At 39.1% G+C, this 17,526-nt stretch overlaps 1 long non-coding RNA gene across 1 annotated transcript in view; it reads left to right on the top strand.

The window, feature by feature from the left end:
- Window positions 1-17,526, top strand: part of LOC102899776 — a 110,640-nt gene that overhangs the window by 85,232 nt on the left and 7,882 nt on the right. Inside the window, exons 10-11 of the long non-coding RNA XR_006594466.1 lie at window positions 1,384-6,020; window positions 12,554-12,633. This is a non-coding gene — a long non-coding RNA (uncharacterized LOC102899776). The remainder of the gene's footprint in view (window positions 1-1,383; window positions 6,021-12,553; window positions 12,634-17,526) is intronic.

Here is a 17,526-nt window from a genome sequence, read left to right as displayed (position 1 = left end):
AGACAAAAAACAAAAAAAAAGTCTCTTCTCCCTGATCTACACAATTAGTTTCTGGTTCTTTCCTACCTGCCTGACCACTCCTGTTAGCTATGTCTACTTTTTCCTTGTCAGAACCCACATCAATGCATTCCCCATGGTTTTAGTCTTGGCACCTCTTTGCCTTCTCCCTCTAAATACTCTGTCTTCGGAGTTCGGTTTACTTCATGGATTCAACTATTACCCATATTCTATAAGAATGCTATATGAAAAGAAAAGAAAAAAAGTTTTCCAAAGAATAGTCCTTACACTAACAGCCCATGGTTATAAGAGAAACTGGAAATGAAATAGCCCTCTTTATGGTATTCTATGATATGAAAATTCTACAGTAGTCTTATTTATATTTTCCCAGAAATCATTTTACTTACCCTTGTTTGACTCTGCTGTGACTGAGTTCAGAGAGAATAAAGAACTCTCTCCATCATGATGGATGAACTGCCAACCTGAGTAAACAAGTTACTCTCAAAGATGTACTGTAGCACAACAACATGGCATTGACATTTTGGTCTTAATTTAAGTGAAAATGTGATTTTTAAACCTCAGAATTCATCTAATTTTTTTCATCATTGAAATTAAAGATTTAATGCACTTAAAGTGCTAAAATTGACACAACTTTTACAGAACATGTAAAAATATAAATGTATAAAAATAGTAGAAGCTCAGTGGATAACCTAGAGGTGGGTGGGGCTAGACTTTTCCAATCTGTTTACACAGATGGCCAAGGTAGTCATTTGGTGCCTGGGTCTTTGGTAATTCATGGGATGGGATTCTCCTAGATCTTCCCACCTTCTATTCCCTGTGTGGTTTCTGTCAAAACTGGACCAGTTTATCTTTCAAGTACCAGGGGCCCTGAATGTGAGCTGAGGAGGGCAAGAATGCCATCTAGCCGGCTGCAGGGATCAGGTTGGAATTCCTGTTCCCATCAGGATCCCAGGGACTCTGAGCTGGGACTTCAGCTCTGGCTCTTGGATCTGTCTCTCACCCACCCCACCCTCCAAGCAGATCTAACTTGCCTTCATCCACACCCCCAGCAATGGGAGATACTATAGGAATTAGACTGGAGGAGGCGGGAGGAGGGAAGACAGAAGGGCAAGGGGATGAGAAAGCTAAGGAGGGAGAGCAGAGGAGAAAGGAGAGGAGTTGGAAACATGCTGCTTCCAGATATCTTTCTCAGATTTCAGATGAGCCTGCCTCTTGTTTGATAACTTTGAGGACTTTTTTTTGTTAACAGCCTTTGGGTTTTTTGTCTGATTGGTTTGTTAGTTTGGATTTTTGTGTGTTTGTTGGTTTGTTTTGTTTGATTTTTTTTTGCATTTTAAGAGTTGTTTTATTTTATTTTGTTGCCAGGACTTCAGGAAGCTTTCCCAAGGCCCCATCTGATGCAAAGTCCTCCCCTGTGCTTCACCACTGCTTGTCTTTACCCTGATCCCAGCACAATGGCTCTGCTTGTTGTCTGGTTTGCCACGTCTGTTGTTAATTTAAACCACCAGGAGGTCAGGGACGACTCTATTTTGTTTGAATGGCATGCGTTCACCGGAAAATAATCTTCTCTCCAATGTAGAATCCTGAGCATGAGAATTCTCAAGACACACTAGGTCAAGAGTGAGAGGAAAGTACAAAATATATGTTCACTGTCTTATATGGCGTTTCTTCTTGTGAACATATGGGTATAATCGTGGCTCAATAAAAGATGTGCTCCAATTATCTCTCTTTGGTCCTCCCTTTGAAATACTCCCTAATTGGTAACACATTTGCTTAGCCACTCTACTAGGTAGTTACTACTTAAAAATTGGAGAATTTTTAAGAGTTTAGCAGAACATCTGGGAGCTGTGAAAACTGATTTTGGCTGAACTTCTCTTTGTTTTTTTCCAGTGTTTGGTTTTTTTTTTTTTTTCTATACAATTACACTTGCATCCAACTTCTGTCAAACCTGATTGTTTGGGAATTTTACCCGTAGTACTCTTATTCCTCACAGAACCCTAGAAACCTGAGCATTGATCTTTCCTCCTTGTCTCCAGCCCATATCTGAGTCTGGCATTTATTATTTTCTTCAGCTGTAACATTTTAATCCATTCATAACTTTGCTTATATCTCTGACTTGGAGATCTTGGGCCACCTTTTAATTTATTCTTTTATGCACTCGTTCATTCACGTGTTCAACAAATATTTACTGAGTTGCCTTGGCACCACTAGAGATAAAAGATGAATAATGGTTCCTGCCCTCAAAAACTTTACTATGGGGAAATAGTCAAACAATCCATTAAAATACAACAACATAAATGCTATTTATTCATTCAGGTAGTCTCTGGGTTCCTACTCTGTCCCAGCACTGTGCAAGGCAGATGTTACAAATAGATTGCCATATAGGAGGAATACCTAATGGGGGAAGGGGAAGTCTTCCAGAAGAGATGATCCCAAGTTTGGCCCTGAATGATGAAGAGGCTCTAACCAGGGAAGTTGGAGGCAGAAAAACAAGGAGGGATTATTATGTTCACAGCAGACGGAGCAGCATCTAAAAAGTTTTAGAAGGAAGAAAGATGTGCCAAGGGCATTACAAGCTCTTGGCTATGGCCAGGAACTGTGTCATAGTAGCATTTATCAAATATATGCTGAATGAAAGAGTAGAGAGAAATAATGCTGTAGAAGCAAGGAGGGATGAAGTTTTTTTTAATGTTTATTTATAAATTTATTTTGAGAGAGGGAGAAAGAGAATCACAAGCAGGCTCTACACTTAACACAGAGCCCAATGTGGGGCTTGATCTTATTATGACTGTGAAATTAAGAGTTTGATGCTCAACCTACAGAGCCACCCACGTGCCCCGTAAGAAACCTTTTAAGTTATGCGAAGGAGTTTGGACTTCACCTTGACAATTATGGGAGACCATTGAAAAGAATGTTAGGATGATGGGGCTGAGAGTAGGGGTACAGAATAGATATGATCAGACCTGTATTTTAAATTTCTCACTTTGGTCTTATCATCAAGATTGACACAGACAAGAGTGAGGGCAGGGAGCCCAGGAATGAAGCTGTTGCTATAATATAGATCTTAATAACCCTAGAATGTGGTCCTGGACCAACAGCATCGTGTACATAACCCAGGAGCTTGTTATAAGTGCAGAATCTTGGGGCACACCAAGATTGAGTCAGAGACTGCATTTCATTATAATAAGTTCACTCAGTGATTCCAATACATATTAAAATTTGAGATGCACTTATCTAAACTTAATTATGTTAGTGGTAGCAGGGTTAAGAAGAATGGGAAGATTTGAGAGGTGTTTCACTGGAACAATCAACCAGATTTGGTGAGCTAATGGATGAGAGGGAAGGATAACAAACAGATGTAGTATCTCTAAGTGAAGAAAAAGGGTTGGAGAGAGAGCTGGTACTGATCTCTTGGGCCTGTACTTTAAAAAAATTGATTTGAAATCTATTCATAGAAGTAATAAAATTGTTATATAGCTAATCTCTGCTCTGAAAACCACAGCCAGGGGGACACTTAGAATTGTAACATAGAAAATATTATGGAATCAAAGATATCTGCTCAGTAGGGTAGCACTTTTTTGATTACACTATACCTCAAAACTTCTCTCTTTATGGCAACATATCAGAGACTGAAATAACACTCTTAGTTTAGGTTAGCATGTGTCTAGCAGACCAGAAAGGGAGAAAGGAAAGGAGCTTGCTCAAAAGAGAGAAACAGAGAGACAGAGACAGAAAGACCGAAGAATTTTTCAAGTCACAGCTCCAGCCTGTTGTAGAGCCTGTTGGAGAAAAGTGAACTTCTTTATACATAAAGATCACAAAAATTCTAAACCTAAGTGAATTTGCCTTGGAAATTTAAGGGAATTGATAAGATACCTAATGATTTTGAATGCTAACTATGTACCAATCACTGCCTATTCACTGTTGGTATTTAATGTCACTTGTTTTTGACAATCCTGTAAGGTAAATGTCTCCCTCCTCTTCTTTCAGTTAGGGAGATTGAGTATCATCAATGTGAAAGTGTTTGCTGGAGGCAGATCAGCAACTTCTGATCTGAACTGCAACTTCCACCCAGGATTTCAACCCTGTATGTCCAGGCTTTTCCTACCATTCTGTGCTGTCTTTTAAAATAGACAACTCTTTACATTTGACAATCCTTTAAAGGAACCAACATCCAGCACATGTGACGTGGGACATAAAATACCTTGCATGGAATACATAACCAGTTCAAGAAGAGGAGAGCATACAGACCAGACAAGGTCAGAAACATTCCCCTTAGCCACACAGCTAAGAATCCATCAGTTCCCTAAAGTGAAGATTAGAAAGGTTAACACCAGACCCATAATGCATATTGTTTGTATTTATATTACATTCATATATATTATTGTATTTTATTAGTTACATTCCACATGTTGCTACATTCATTCTTGTACATTCAGTTCTCAACATTTTGTTGTCTTTGTATTGTCGATGGAATATAAGGTCTTTAATTTCATTAAGCAAGGTGAAGATAAATGACAATTAGGGCCAGGAATTTGGAACCAAGCAAAAGCAGAAACATGCCTTAGGAAGGCTATTTCTTGTCTGTGCTGGAAGTTACCAATTTTGAATACATTTTAAGACAAGTCATTGCGGAAGATACAAAAATCAATAAACTAGGAGTTCTGCCGTCAAGTACCTAGCAATCTAGGGTGGGAGACACAGCAAGTTTAATAATAAAAATAGTGAAAGAATATGTTAAGTACCATATGTGATCATATAGAGATAAAATGAGAGAAGTGAGTTTCCATTATTATGGCTGTGTAACAAGTTATCCTGAGACTTAGTGTTGTTAAATACCCATTTATTCTATGGTTTGGGAAATAAGACAGGGAATATCAGGGATAAATTGTCTCTACTTCATGATGTCTGGGACCTCAGTTGGATGACTTGAAGCTTAGGGGTTGGAATCATCCGAAGGTTCATTTGTTTGCATGTCTGGCAGTTGATGCTGCCTAGACTCAAAAAGCTGGTCTGCTGGGATAGTTGAGCTTCTCAGGCATCTCACTCTGTCTTTCTGTGGTCCCTCTACCTGGTCTCTCTATCTTGGGCTGCATGTTGAAAGAGAGCAGCAGGTGGCTGTATGGCTTTTTCTAACCCAGTCTTACTTAAAAGTCACTTCTACCACATTGTTGGAATCAATTCACTAGGGCTAGCCTGTATTTAAAGGGAAAGGAATTATACTCTACCTTTTGTGGGAAAAGAGTCCAACAATTTGTGGGCATGTTCTAAAAACACCACACTGGAAGGGCACCTAGGTGTCTCAGTCGGTTGAGTGTCCGACTTTGATCTCACAGTTTGAGTTTGAGCCCCACATTGGGCTTGCTGCTGTCAGCACAGAGCCCACTTGAGCTCTTCTGCCCCCCTCTCTCTCTGTCCCTTACCCGCTTGCACTCTCAAAAATAAATAAATGTTAAAACACCACACTGGAGAATCAGGGAACACTTTGTGGAAATACTACCATTGGAGCTGGGTATTGAAAGATGAATGTAATTTGAATAAGCGAAGGTAATATAAGTGGAAGTAAACACAGGGATCTTTATCTGCAGGTAAACCATGCAAGAACATAACAGACTGATAAAACTAGTGCATTGGGAGTACAAGAAATAAGCCTGAAACATAAATGGGGCCCAAGGTGTGGCAGGAGTTCAGCACCAAGCTAAGGAGAATGTATTTGATTCAGCTGGCAATGCAAAGCTATGATAGTTGTGGTTCTCAACCTGAGCCACCATTGGAATCATCTGGGGAGCCTTAAAAATACCAATGCCTGGATCCCACCCCCTAAGATTCTAATTTAGTTGTTCTAGAATACAGCCTAAGCTTCAGGACTTTTGAAAGCTTCCCAGGTGATTCTTGTTAGCCAACGTTGTAAACTAGGACACTAAAGGCGTTTGAAGAGATGAGATATTATCAGAAATCAGTTTACATGCTCTCTCTGGGAACCAGTGAGTAGTTTACAGCAGGTCAGTTTTTATTTGTTTGTTTGTGTTTTACTGAGCCAGACTCCTGGAGACCGTTGTGGCTATTTGGGGTGCCACGGAGGCCAGTAATTCTGACTTCATTAAAATCTGGGCTACTCCTTTTTATCATTTAATATTATAGTTTTAATGTAATCTTTAAGGGAAAAGAACCTACTGCTGTGTTACCTCTCTCCAGAAGCCAGGATTTCTGAGGAGCTGCCACTCAGGCACTGAGATCCTGGTAGATCTGCCTTAGCTTTGAAAATGAAGTTCTTATTCAGTAATATTTTTTTTTATGTTTTTATTTTATTTTTGAGAGAGAGAGAGACAGCGTGTGAGTAGGGGAGTGGGGGAGGGGTAGAGAGATGGGGAGACAGAATCTGAAGTAGGCTCCAGGCTCTGAGCTGTCAATGCAGAGCCTGACATGGGGCTTGAACTCACACACTGCGAGATCGTGACCTGAGCCAAAGGGACGCCCAACCAACTGAGCCACCCAGACACCCCTATTTGTTTTTTAATGTTTATTTATTTTTGAGAGAGAGCACACACACAGGGGAGGGGCAGAGGGAGACACAGGATCTGAAGCAAGGCTCTGCGCTGTTAGTGCAGAACCCAGTGCGGGGGTCGAACACATGAAACGCAAGATCATGACCTGGGTGGAACTCAAGAGTCAGAGAGGCTTAATCGACTGAGTCACCCAGGCGTCCCTTACTCAGTAATCTTTATACCATCCCTTGTATCTGCTCATGCCAGGGAAATGGTGAAGGTTGCCAGGTTTTAGAACTTGTAATTTCCTCAGGCATTTTTTAAAAGGCCATCAGGGGGCGCCTGGGTGTCTCAGTTGGTTAAGCCTCTGACTCTTGATTCTGATTCAGGTCATGATCTCACAGTTTGATTTGTGGGTTCGAACCCCACGTTGGGCCTGGCACAGAGCCTGATTGGGATTCTCTCTCTCTCTCTCTCTCTCTCTCTCTCTCTCTCTCTCTCTCTGAAAATAAATAAACTTTCAAAGAAGAATAAAAGGCCATTAGAATCCCCTCCTTTCCGTACCTACCTTCCCATCTAGCCCTGCATTCTAAGAATAAATGGTAGGTGTTTGTACTAAGTACCCATGGCAGAGGTAACTACTGTCATAAAATTAGTATATTCCCAGCAGAATGTCAATTGGAAATTTGATAAACGGAAACTTTGGATATTGAATTCTCAAACTATCAGTGTCACCTTGGGTCATCCTAATAGTCTATATCTTAGTGATTCCAAGGAATTATTTCATACCTTGTATATGATATATCCATTTGTGCTGAATGTACATTCAACTAAATCATTGTATTTATTATTCAGGGGAGATCTCACTATCCCCATTTCACAGATGACAAAATGAGATTTAGAGGAATTGTGACTTGTGCAAGGTCATAGAGCTAGTAGGTAGCAGAATAAAATTGAGTACAGCTATTCTGATTTCAAAGTTAGTGTTTTTCACACTGTACACAATTTATGCCTTGAGGGGGTTAGAGCATAGTTTCTTCCCATTGTATCAGGCTCAGAAATTTAGGACACTTAAACATTCCTGCTTCCTTGAATATATATTTTTATGTTAAACCCTTTTTAAAAAGCTCATACACATTTTCAGCATGTGTACCTTGTGAAGTAATGAGATATGTACATTTACTGTGTGCTTTGCAAATCCCTTTTTATTTGACTTATATTTATCTCTTAAATGTCACAAGATGCCTCATATTTTATTACATACTGAATTTTTTATCGAGTTGGGGGGGATTCCATCCATTTTGTTAGTTTTATTCTAAATGCTCTTCAGCCTCTAACTTTTAGACTGATCTTTTTCAAATCTGCAGCTACACCTTTGCTTACACCATCCCATTGTTCTAAATTATCATACCAGGTCTCCTAATGGTTCATTTTACAAAATACTTTTTAAAACCTATTATGTGCCAAGAACTTTGGGGGAACAATGATGAGTAAGGTTGCAAGCCTTTTCCAAATTGACTCTCTTCTGGAGGTACAATGACAAGAAGTGCATGAAGCAATTCAGGCAAGGCTATAACATTTTGTGTACAAGGGATTGATAACATTTTATGTCCACTATTTATCCTTACTATACCCATATCTTGGCCTTGTTGGTTGTCAACTTGTATGATTACAATCAATAGCCTTCAATTCACTTTGAATAATTTTTCTCATAAGACATTAATCAATCAAACTGACCTTGCAAATCATAATTTATAAACCTTACAACTTTAAGTTTTATTTGTTACTTCATTAATATTCTTAACATTTTTTCCATATCAAAACTATTTTGTTTCTTTACCTTTATATATCTCATTGGAATTTATCTCCATCTGCATAGAATTCAATTATCTACAACATGACTTTTATCTTTAGGCTTACAAATAAATTACCATTTATAAAATATTTAATATAAAATATTTAATAAGACAGCTCTCGACACCAATATTATTCGTGTGTCAGTTTTGCTGAGTTGAGCATTCAGATTTTCTCTGAAGGGAGAAATATTCTTTGGAGAGATAGACCTGAAGAAAAAAAGTTTTTTAAATGCTACAATTAAGCCGGAAAGTAAAATAAAGTTTGCAGAAGTCATCTACCAACTAAAAATAACCATTACAATAAACATTGATTTCCTGATTATCAGGATGAATCTCAATGACTATCATATCAATCATGTTTTTGTGTAATCTACTATTGCATTTTGCATGCTGGAATCTTCCTATATTCTATTGGTTAGAGATCCTAATAGTGATAATTGTAGAATCAGTTGACAAGAAAAACAAGAACCTTAAATAAAGTATCAAAAAATTTATTAGTGTCTTTGATATTCAAGGAAATACTCCTTGAGGTCCATTTCTGATCACCAAAAGTATAATTCATTTCACAGGTTGAATTAGAATTCATAGGGGGTGCCATGCACCTCCATTCTAGTCTCAGATCCCTAAGTCACATCAAGGGACCTCAGACTCAGAGAGTACCACTTTTCAAAGATTCTGATCTTGGTGCTCTTTTTTTTATCTGGCCCCAATATCATGGCTTCTTCACTCTTCCAGAATCTTCTACTCTCTCAACTTCTCTTTTAACACCAGAGGCCATCTCACAGTCACCTGCCCATTGACTTCCTCCTGGTTTCTATGGCCAATCTTCATCCGCCAGGTTCTCTCCACCAGCCTGGTGTGCCAGATAGCCAGGAGATCAGGTTCTGACTTCCAGTCTGGAGTTCTAGTCCTGATTTTGCCCATAATTACTATGCACACTTATTCCCTCATGAATATATCACTGTCTCTTCATTGTAAAGAGGGATATACAAATAGTTGCTATACTTTCTTTACTTCTAAATGTTCTACTTTTCTGATCAGGTACAGAGTAGCATGGGCAAAAGAAATGTATATTCTATTAATTTTCCTTTCATCTTTTTTACTTTCTTAGCCCCTTTCAAGAAAACTTTTAAGGTAGTCCTATGGCTGAATTAATTCTCTCTTCCAACTCTCCCCAACATTCATCTGATTGGATGTACGGACAAATGAAAAAATAGTTGCAGAGGTTAAATATAGCATGCTAGGAAACTGCTCCTTTACACTGGTTAACTATGTAGATGTGAGAGACAGTGCCCTGCATGAGGAAATATGGAATTTTTCAGTGAATCTAAATTCAAATTGCATTTAAAAATATATATTCCATGAAATTGGGGAATCACCATTGGTGAATGGTTATGACACCCTGATTCACCTAAACTAGCCAGTTCATTTCCCAGTTGTGCCATAAACATTTCTAATTCTTTGACCACTGAAATGCCTTCTCCCCTCTTTTTCCTACTTGTTTAAAGTTCTGCTTCAGCTTCAAGATTTTGCCTGAATTCTGATTTTTTTATGTAGGGAGATTTTTTTTCAGCTCCCCAAACCCATAATAACCTCTTGCTGCTTTAGAATTGCTAGAGCATGATTATCTGGTCCACTTACTTTGTACTGACCTTATGCTGCCATTTGTTTTTATTTATCTCTTGATGACTATATCCTATCTTTCCAACCAGATCTTAAACCTATTGTAAAGGACCATGTCGTGGCTCTTTGTGTCCTCAGCATCTGGCTCCATGCCCAGCACACAATCATCACCCAATAAAAGCTTGTTAGTGGTAATGGCACATAATTCCTTGAGAATCACTTAAATATTATTGACTGCATATTACTTGAGAGATGTATTGTCTGGCTCTTATTTGGCAAGAACATCAGATCTTCATTCATAAGGAAACTAGCCTTGCAGCCCTGAACACCAGCTAATGGATGGCCAGAAATGGAGTCTATTGAACATTTGCTGTGGACATGACAAGTGTTTAGTAACTGTCAAAATGGTTGCCTTAATTCTTTCAGGCTTCTATAATAAAATACCACAGACTGGATGGCTTATAAACCACAGAAATTTATTTCTTACAGTTTTGGAGGCTGGAAATCCAAGATCAGAATGCCAGCATGGTCAGATGAGAGCCCCCTTTCAGGTTTCTGACTGCTGACCTTTTGCTGGATCTTCACATGGCAGGAGAGTCTAGGGATCTTTGTGGGGTCTCTTTTATAACGCATTAACTGTCTTTATGAGGGCTCTAACCCTATGACCTACTACTCACCTCCCAAAGGCACTACCTTCCTAATACCATCAACTTTGGGGATTAAGATTTCAATATATAAATTGGGAGTGGAGGGACAAAAATATTCAGACCATAGCAACGGTCAATACCAATGAACCAGTAGATATCAAAGAACTTTTATGTGGTTTTAATCCTGGAGGCATTAAATGTCATTAACAGCCCTAACTGTATATCTTAATCTTAGTTATTTTACTGTTAGTAAAAGGGATATATAAAATAATCATAGCTTATGCTTATAGAATATTTTATGCATATTTACTTAATATTTACTACAACCCTTTGAAATAGATAATATTCCCATTTTATAGAAGCCATATTTTTCATAAGGAAATAGGACACAGAAAGGTTAAGTAACTTCCTCAAGATTGCACACCAATAAGAGAGAGAGGTGGGATTTGAATGTAGGCAGCCTGACTCCAGAATCCAAAACTATTATGCCATGAAATAAGTGGGCTTCTTATATTCTATAACGACTGGGTAGATATGAAGCTGTAGAATTTATTTTAATTAAAGAAATTTGTGTATCAGGTGGCTTTTCCCAATGGGAATAAAGACCACAGGAGAACTGAAAAGCCCCTGTGAGGAAATGCATTGCACCAGCTCAAGGTCAGCCTGTATACACCATTCCTGTTCCGTCTTTAAGTTATTTTCCACTAGTGTGTAAGTGGAAGCCGGAAGCTGGAGCCCTGGCTGAGGTGAACAGGGTCTTTTATCTTCCAAGCAGAGGGACCACTTGGGAAAGCAGGCCAATGAGAACTGCAGGGGAGCTGAGCCATTTTAAAAACACATGAAAGCAAGAGCTTAAGAGAGAATTTTTATGAGGATGGCAAAGCTGAGGGTGTATTCTCATGTTCGCATTCAGGAAACGTGGGTTAAAACTGATCAGTGATTAAAATTCCTTAGACCTTTAAAATGCAAATGATTTGAAAAGTGTCATATTTTTGAAAGGTAAGCATTCTCATTTATGGGAGCTACAACATGGTACATTATTCTTGAGAATATTTGAAGTTGCATGAAAATCACTAGAGCTCCAGTACAAATTATTAGACAAAAATCTTGCCTGCTGGGGCTTGGGAAAGAATTTCATTGATTTCTCATCCCCACCTTTTTATCCTTAAGAAAGCAGTGGGGCAATTAAACTTTGCCTTTTTTACCCTTCGTGTAGATAATGGCACCAAGGCTTCAGTGTAAATTGGGAAGACAATGTCACAGTCTCCTGTTTTTCAAAGCCGTGAATTCCAACTCCCTGTCCTGGTTTCTTGGAGATTGAAGTCAGGCACACAGATTTTCAATGACACCCATTTTTTTTTCTTTGTCCTTCTGAACTGGCTGCTGCAGTTTCTCTCACTAACGCCTGCTGCCAGTCAGGTTCTCCAATATGAATAGTGAATACTCTGGCTCTCTCGCTGGGACCTTCTAATTACAAGGCTAAGTTTGAAGATTTCAACGTATTTTGGCACACGGGGCGGTGATTCAAGATTTTAATTCTCTCCTCAGGCTATCTAATTAATAAAACTCTCTAATTTTTGTCAGGATACATTCAGCAGGGGTTTAAATAACCAGTTCTCAAACAGCCCTATTTTGCTATTGTCAAAATCTGTTCTTTAAATGTGCTAAAAATATCCCAGGATACAGTAAAGGGAATGCACAGCTTCCTCCCCTCGTGAAGATATGGTGAGTTCCTTTTGCACTTGGCTGTTTTAAATATATGTCAAGAAGAGTAGGAGGAAGGAGGAGTGGAATTTTGGCACCAGAAACTACAGGGCTCGAATGACTAAAGATGTACCTTCTCCATCTATAGGGGTTGAGGAAAGAAAGAGTTTAAAATGCTTAAGCTTATCCTTTTTTTCCCTTTTTCTTTCTCTCATTTAAGTCTGCATATGCTACCTGAACAAATGAACTTCATCACAAAATGAAGTCAGTTGGAGTCGTTTTCTTCTGCCAAGAAATAAGGTAGGGAATTTTCCCTTTAATGTACTTTAATTAAACTCCACCATGATCAGCAGTCAAAGATAGGATATCCAATAGATTAGTGATAAGAAACAGACATTACACATGAAGGTCAAAGACTATACCATTATTTTAAAAATATCTGTGTGATAAAAAGATTCTCAAACCCCAGTTATGATCTACTTACAGAATGGTATACTCTGTACATTTTGCGGTGAAACAGTGTCTCTAATTCACTGCAGTGGAATTTTTGCTCATGTATTTTGTGCTTTAAATATTAGGAAAAGAATTCATTAATTCAATGGATATTTATTGGGCATTTTATATGTACCAGACAGTGAAATTTGGCTCATGTGTGTTTATTTTATTTCAGAAAAATAATGTATATGTTCATTCAATGAATATTTACTGAGCATCTTCTATGTAACAGACAATGCTTGCTAGGTGCTGAGAAACAACAGAGTGAAGCAGACAAAAATCTGCTCCTTCCTAGAGTGTGCATTATAGTGGTGTAGACAAAAACAGAAAAAGTAAGCAAATACACACTATTTTAGTGACAAGTGCTAAGGAGAAAAATAAAATAGGTAAAAGAAATATAAAGCGTCCTGAGAAGTGGGAACAGTAATTTTAGAGACGGTGATAAGAAAAGGTCTAGCAGAGGAGTTGATATTTGCATAAAAACTGGAAGAGGGGTGGTGCCTGGGTGGCTCAGTTAGCTGAGCAGCTGACTCTTGATTTCAGCTCAGGCCACGATCTCATGGTTCGTGAGTTTGAGCCCTGCATCAGGCTCTGTGCTGACTGTGTGGAGTCTCCTTGGGATTCATTCTCTCTCTCTCTCTCTCTCTCTCTCTCTCTCTCTCTCTCTCTCTCTCTTTCTCTCTCTCTCTCTCTCTCTCAAAATAAATAAATAAACTTAAAGAAAAACTGAAAGGAGGGGATTGGCTGATATTAAGAGGAAGAATGTTCCAGGAAGAAGGCGGAGGCAAAGGCCCTCTGAAGTTGGGGCAAGCTGGGCAGATTTGAGGCACATCAAGGAAACCAACATGATAGAGCAGAGTGAGCTAAGAGGAGAGGTGACAGGATGAGTCAGAGAGGTACTGGGGGCCCCCGTCATGGAGGGTGTACACATAATTATGAGGACTTGGTCTTTTGCTCAGAGTGAGATTTTTGAGTAAATGAAGGTTTGAGGCAGAGGAATGACATGATCTGACAGATTTTAAAAAGATTGCTCTGGCAGCTGCCCTGAGACTATGGTGAAGGTAGGATAAGAAGAAAAGCAGAGAACCAGATTAAAGATTGTCACAGTAATCCAAGTGAGAAAGATGACGCATTGGACCAAGACAGTATCAAGGGAGGTGGTGAGATGTGGTCAGATTTTGGAGTTAAAGATGACAGAATCTATTAATGACCAGACACTAGAAAGATGGGATTGCCATTTACTGAAATCATGAGGAATGCAAGAGAAAAAATTTGGGGCGGGGGGGAATGTTAGTAGCACAATTTTGGACACATTAAATTTGAGAAGTTCCCATAAGACTCCTAAGTGAACTATCAGGTCTGGAGTTCAGAGGAGACGTCCAGGTTGGAGAGAGATCTATATTTTGGAGTCTTCAACATATAAGTGGCATCTAAAGCCCCAAGATTCATCAAGATCTCCAAGCGAAAAAGCGTCAATGAAAAAGAGAAGTCCAAGGACTGAGTCTTAGGGCACATCTACACTTTGACTTCAGGGAGATGAAGAGACACCAATGAAAGAGACTGAAAAGCACTGACTAAAGAGCCAGGCAAGTGTGGTAGGTTAACCCAGATCCTCTGTGCAGAGGATGGAACTAAAGATAGAACTAAACATGCAAGTATTTTATTAGGGAAAATGCTTGTGAGGAAAAGCAGAGGAGGGAGCCCCACAAGACTGGGACAGCTGACAGACTGCAATGAGAGTCTGATCACAAGTGAAAAAATTTGGGTGGGGGAGGTTGAATGGATGCAGTTTAAAGAGGGCTTAGGAAGTCCACAGGGAAGTCCTGAAGCCAAAGTCAACCATCTGGAGAAGTGCTGGCTTCCCAGGAATGGGCCTGGCTTGATATTCCTGCCACACGCAACCATTCATATGCTATGCAAATATGACAGTGCATTCCAGAGATAGCAGTTGGGTGCCCTCGGTCAGTTAGATTCCCTTTAGTCTGAAGCCATGTTTTCATGTTTCCTAAATGGGGTGACACAGTTATTTATTGCTGTATAAGAAACCAACCTAAAACTTTGTGCCTTAAACAAACAACTTATTATTATATGTCAAGGCTGTATGAATTGACTGAGCTCAACTAGGCGGTTCATGCTTGATGTCTCTCCTCTCGCTGCAGTCAGATCTTGGCTGGATCTGTAGTCACTGAAGGCTTGACTGGGGTGAAAGACCAAAGTTATTTTGTCGCTCACATGTCTGGCACCTCAGTACTGTTCCATGTGGCCTCCTGGCCTTCTTAGCTCAGGGTTCAAGGGGGCGAGAAATAGGAACTGCCAGTCCTCTTAAGGGCTAAATCTGGAACTTAAAGTGTTATTTATATTAGTCAAAGCATATTCTGTTAGTCAAAGCAATTACAGGCTAACCTAGATTCAAGGAAGTGGAGGAATAAACACCATTTCTTAGCAGGGGAGTGGCATGCACTTACAGGAAGGAAAAGAATTGATCACGGCTACCTCACCAAGTGAAAAAATATTTGGAGAAAGGAGAGAGTAATCAACTATGCCAAATGCAGGGTTTTTTGTTTATTTATTTATTTTGAGAGAGAGAGGAGAGAGAGAGAGAGAGAGAGAGAGAGAGAGAGAGAGAGAGAGAGCGCAAGTGGGAGAGGGACAGAGAGAGAGAGAACCCCAAGCAGATTTTGCATTGTTAGCACAGAGCCCAATGAGGGGCTTGAACTCATGAACTGTGAGATCATGACCTGAGCTGATGTCCGATGCTAACCAACTGAGCCACCCAGGTGTCCCTGCCAAATGCTATTAAGAGGTTATTAAAAATGATGATAAGATGTACTTAACAACATAATTTTGTTAAGAAAATAGTCCCTGCACATGCACCCCCATGTTTATAGCAGCACTATCAACAATAGCCAAAGTATGGAAAGAGCCCAAATGTCCATCAATGGATGAATGGATAAAGAAGATGTGGTGTATATATACAATGGAGTATTACTCAGCAATCCAAAAAAAAAAAAAAAAAGAATTAAATCTTGTCATTTGTAACTACATGGATGGAACTGGAGGGTATTATGCTAAGCCAAATTAGTCAGTCAGAGAAAGACAAATATCATATGACTTCACTCATATGAGGATTTTAAGAGACAAAACAGATGTACATAAGGGAAGGGAAAAAAATAATATAAAAACAGGGAGGGGGACAAAACCGAAGAGATTCATGAATATGGAGAACAAACTGAGGGTTACTGGAGAGGTTGTGGGAGGGGGAATAGGCTAAATGGGTAAGAGGCACTAAGGAATCTACTCCTGAAGTCATTGTTGTACTATATGCTAACTAATTTGGATGTAAATTTTAAAAAGTAAAAAATAAACTTAAAAAAAGAAAAAAAACATAAAAAAAGAAAATAGTCCCTGTAATAATGATATATGTGAAAGTGTGACTGAAATGGTTTGAAGGGGTATGGAAGGAAAAAAAAATTGGAGCTACATAGTAAAGGCAAATATTTTTAAGGAGTTTTATTGTAAAAGGAATGAGAAAAATGAGATAGCAGAAGCAGGGAGAGGATAAAGAAAGGGTTATTTTAAATTTTGGGAAATATTACCATGTGTATATTCATGGTAATGATCCAAGTAGGGAGGGAGAAATTGATAAAACCTTAAGCAGGGAAAAGAAGTTGGAACTAATGTATAACTGGAGGGACTGGCCTTCGAGCAAGGACGCATTATGAGCACCGATGCCAATAGTTGGGTAGATACAGTTGGGGAAATGAATTTCTCTTCAGATTGCATCCATTTTTTCAGTGAAATAGGAAGCAAGGTGATCTGCTGTAAATAGGGGTGGGGAGAATACTTGAAGTTTTGAGGAAAGAAGAGAGGCCTGAAAGTCATCCAGAAGACTGGGAGAAGGAATTGGTCAGGGGCGGAATGTCATGTATCCTTAGGAGCCCTCTGAGATTCATGAATTTAAAGGGTGACCAATCATGGTAGATCTGTATTTTACTCGTGCATGTGTAGCAGAACATGTGAGCATGGATGGTAGGATAGATGGATTTCAGCAGGGTGTGGTTTAGTCAAGGGAGTAGGATACAGCTAAAGAGAGGCAAGCGAATTGTATGTACATGCAAGGAGCTGATTATAATAATTGACCATGGAATTTAACATGTTGATTTTGATCACTAGAGTGCTCTCCATCTAGTGCTATACTTTTGTGTATTTCTCCAATGTTTGTTTTATTCCTTCTTTCATTTAGTAAGTTAAAACTTCCCAACTTTGAATGGACTTGCCCAGAACACAGGGATTTCTCTAACTTTAGAAGCATCCATGAAAATACTGAGCAGATGTTTTGTGTCAGATATTTAAAAGAATTCATACTTCAGGAGCACTTGGATGGTTCAATCAGTTGAGCATCTGACTCTTGATTTAGGCTCAGGTCACGATCTCACAGTTTGTGAGATTGAGCCCTGGTTCAGGCTCTGCTCTGACAGCACAGAGCCTGCTTGGTTCTCTCTCTCTCTCTCTCTCTCTCTCTCTCTCTCTCTGCCCTTCCCCTGCTCATTCTCTCTCTCTCTCTCTCTCAATAAATAAATAAATAAATAAATAAATAAATAAATAAATAGAAAGAAAGAAAGAGAAAGAGAGAAAGAATTCATACTTCAGAAAAATGTTGGACCAGAACATTTTTAAGGGTTCTCTGGGGTTCAACTC

This window comes from Felis catus, chromosome A2 (genome assembly GCF_018350175.1).
Source record: "Felis catus isolate Fca126 chromosome A2, F.catus_Fca126_mat1.0, whole genome shotgun sequence".
Classification (NCBI taxonomy): Eukaryota; Metazoa; Chordata; class Mammalia; order Carnivora; family Felidae; genus Felis; species Felis catus.
This window is presented reverse-complemented; position numbering and strand designations above follow the sequence as displayed.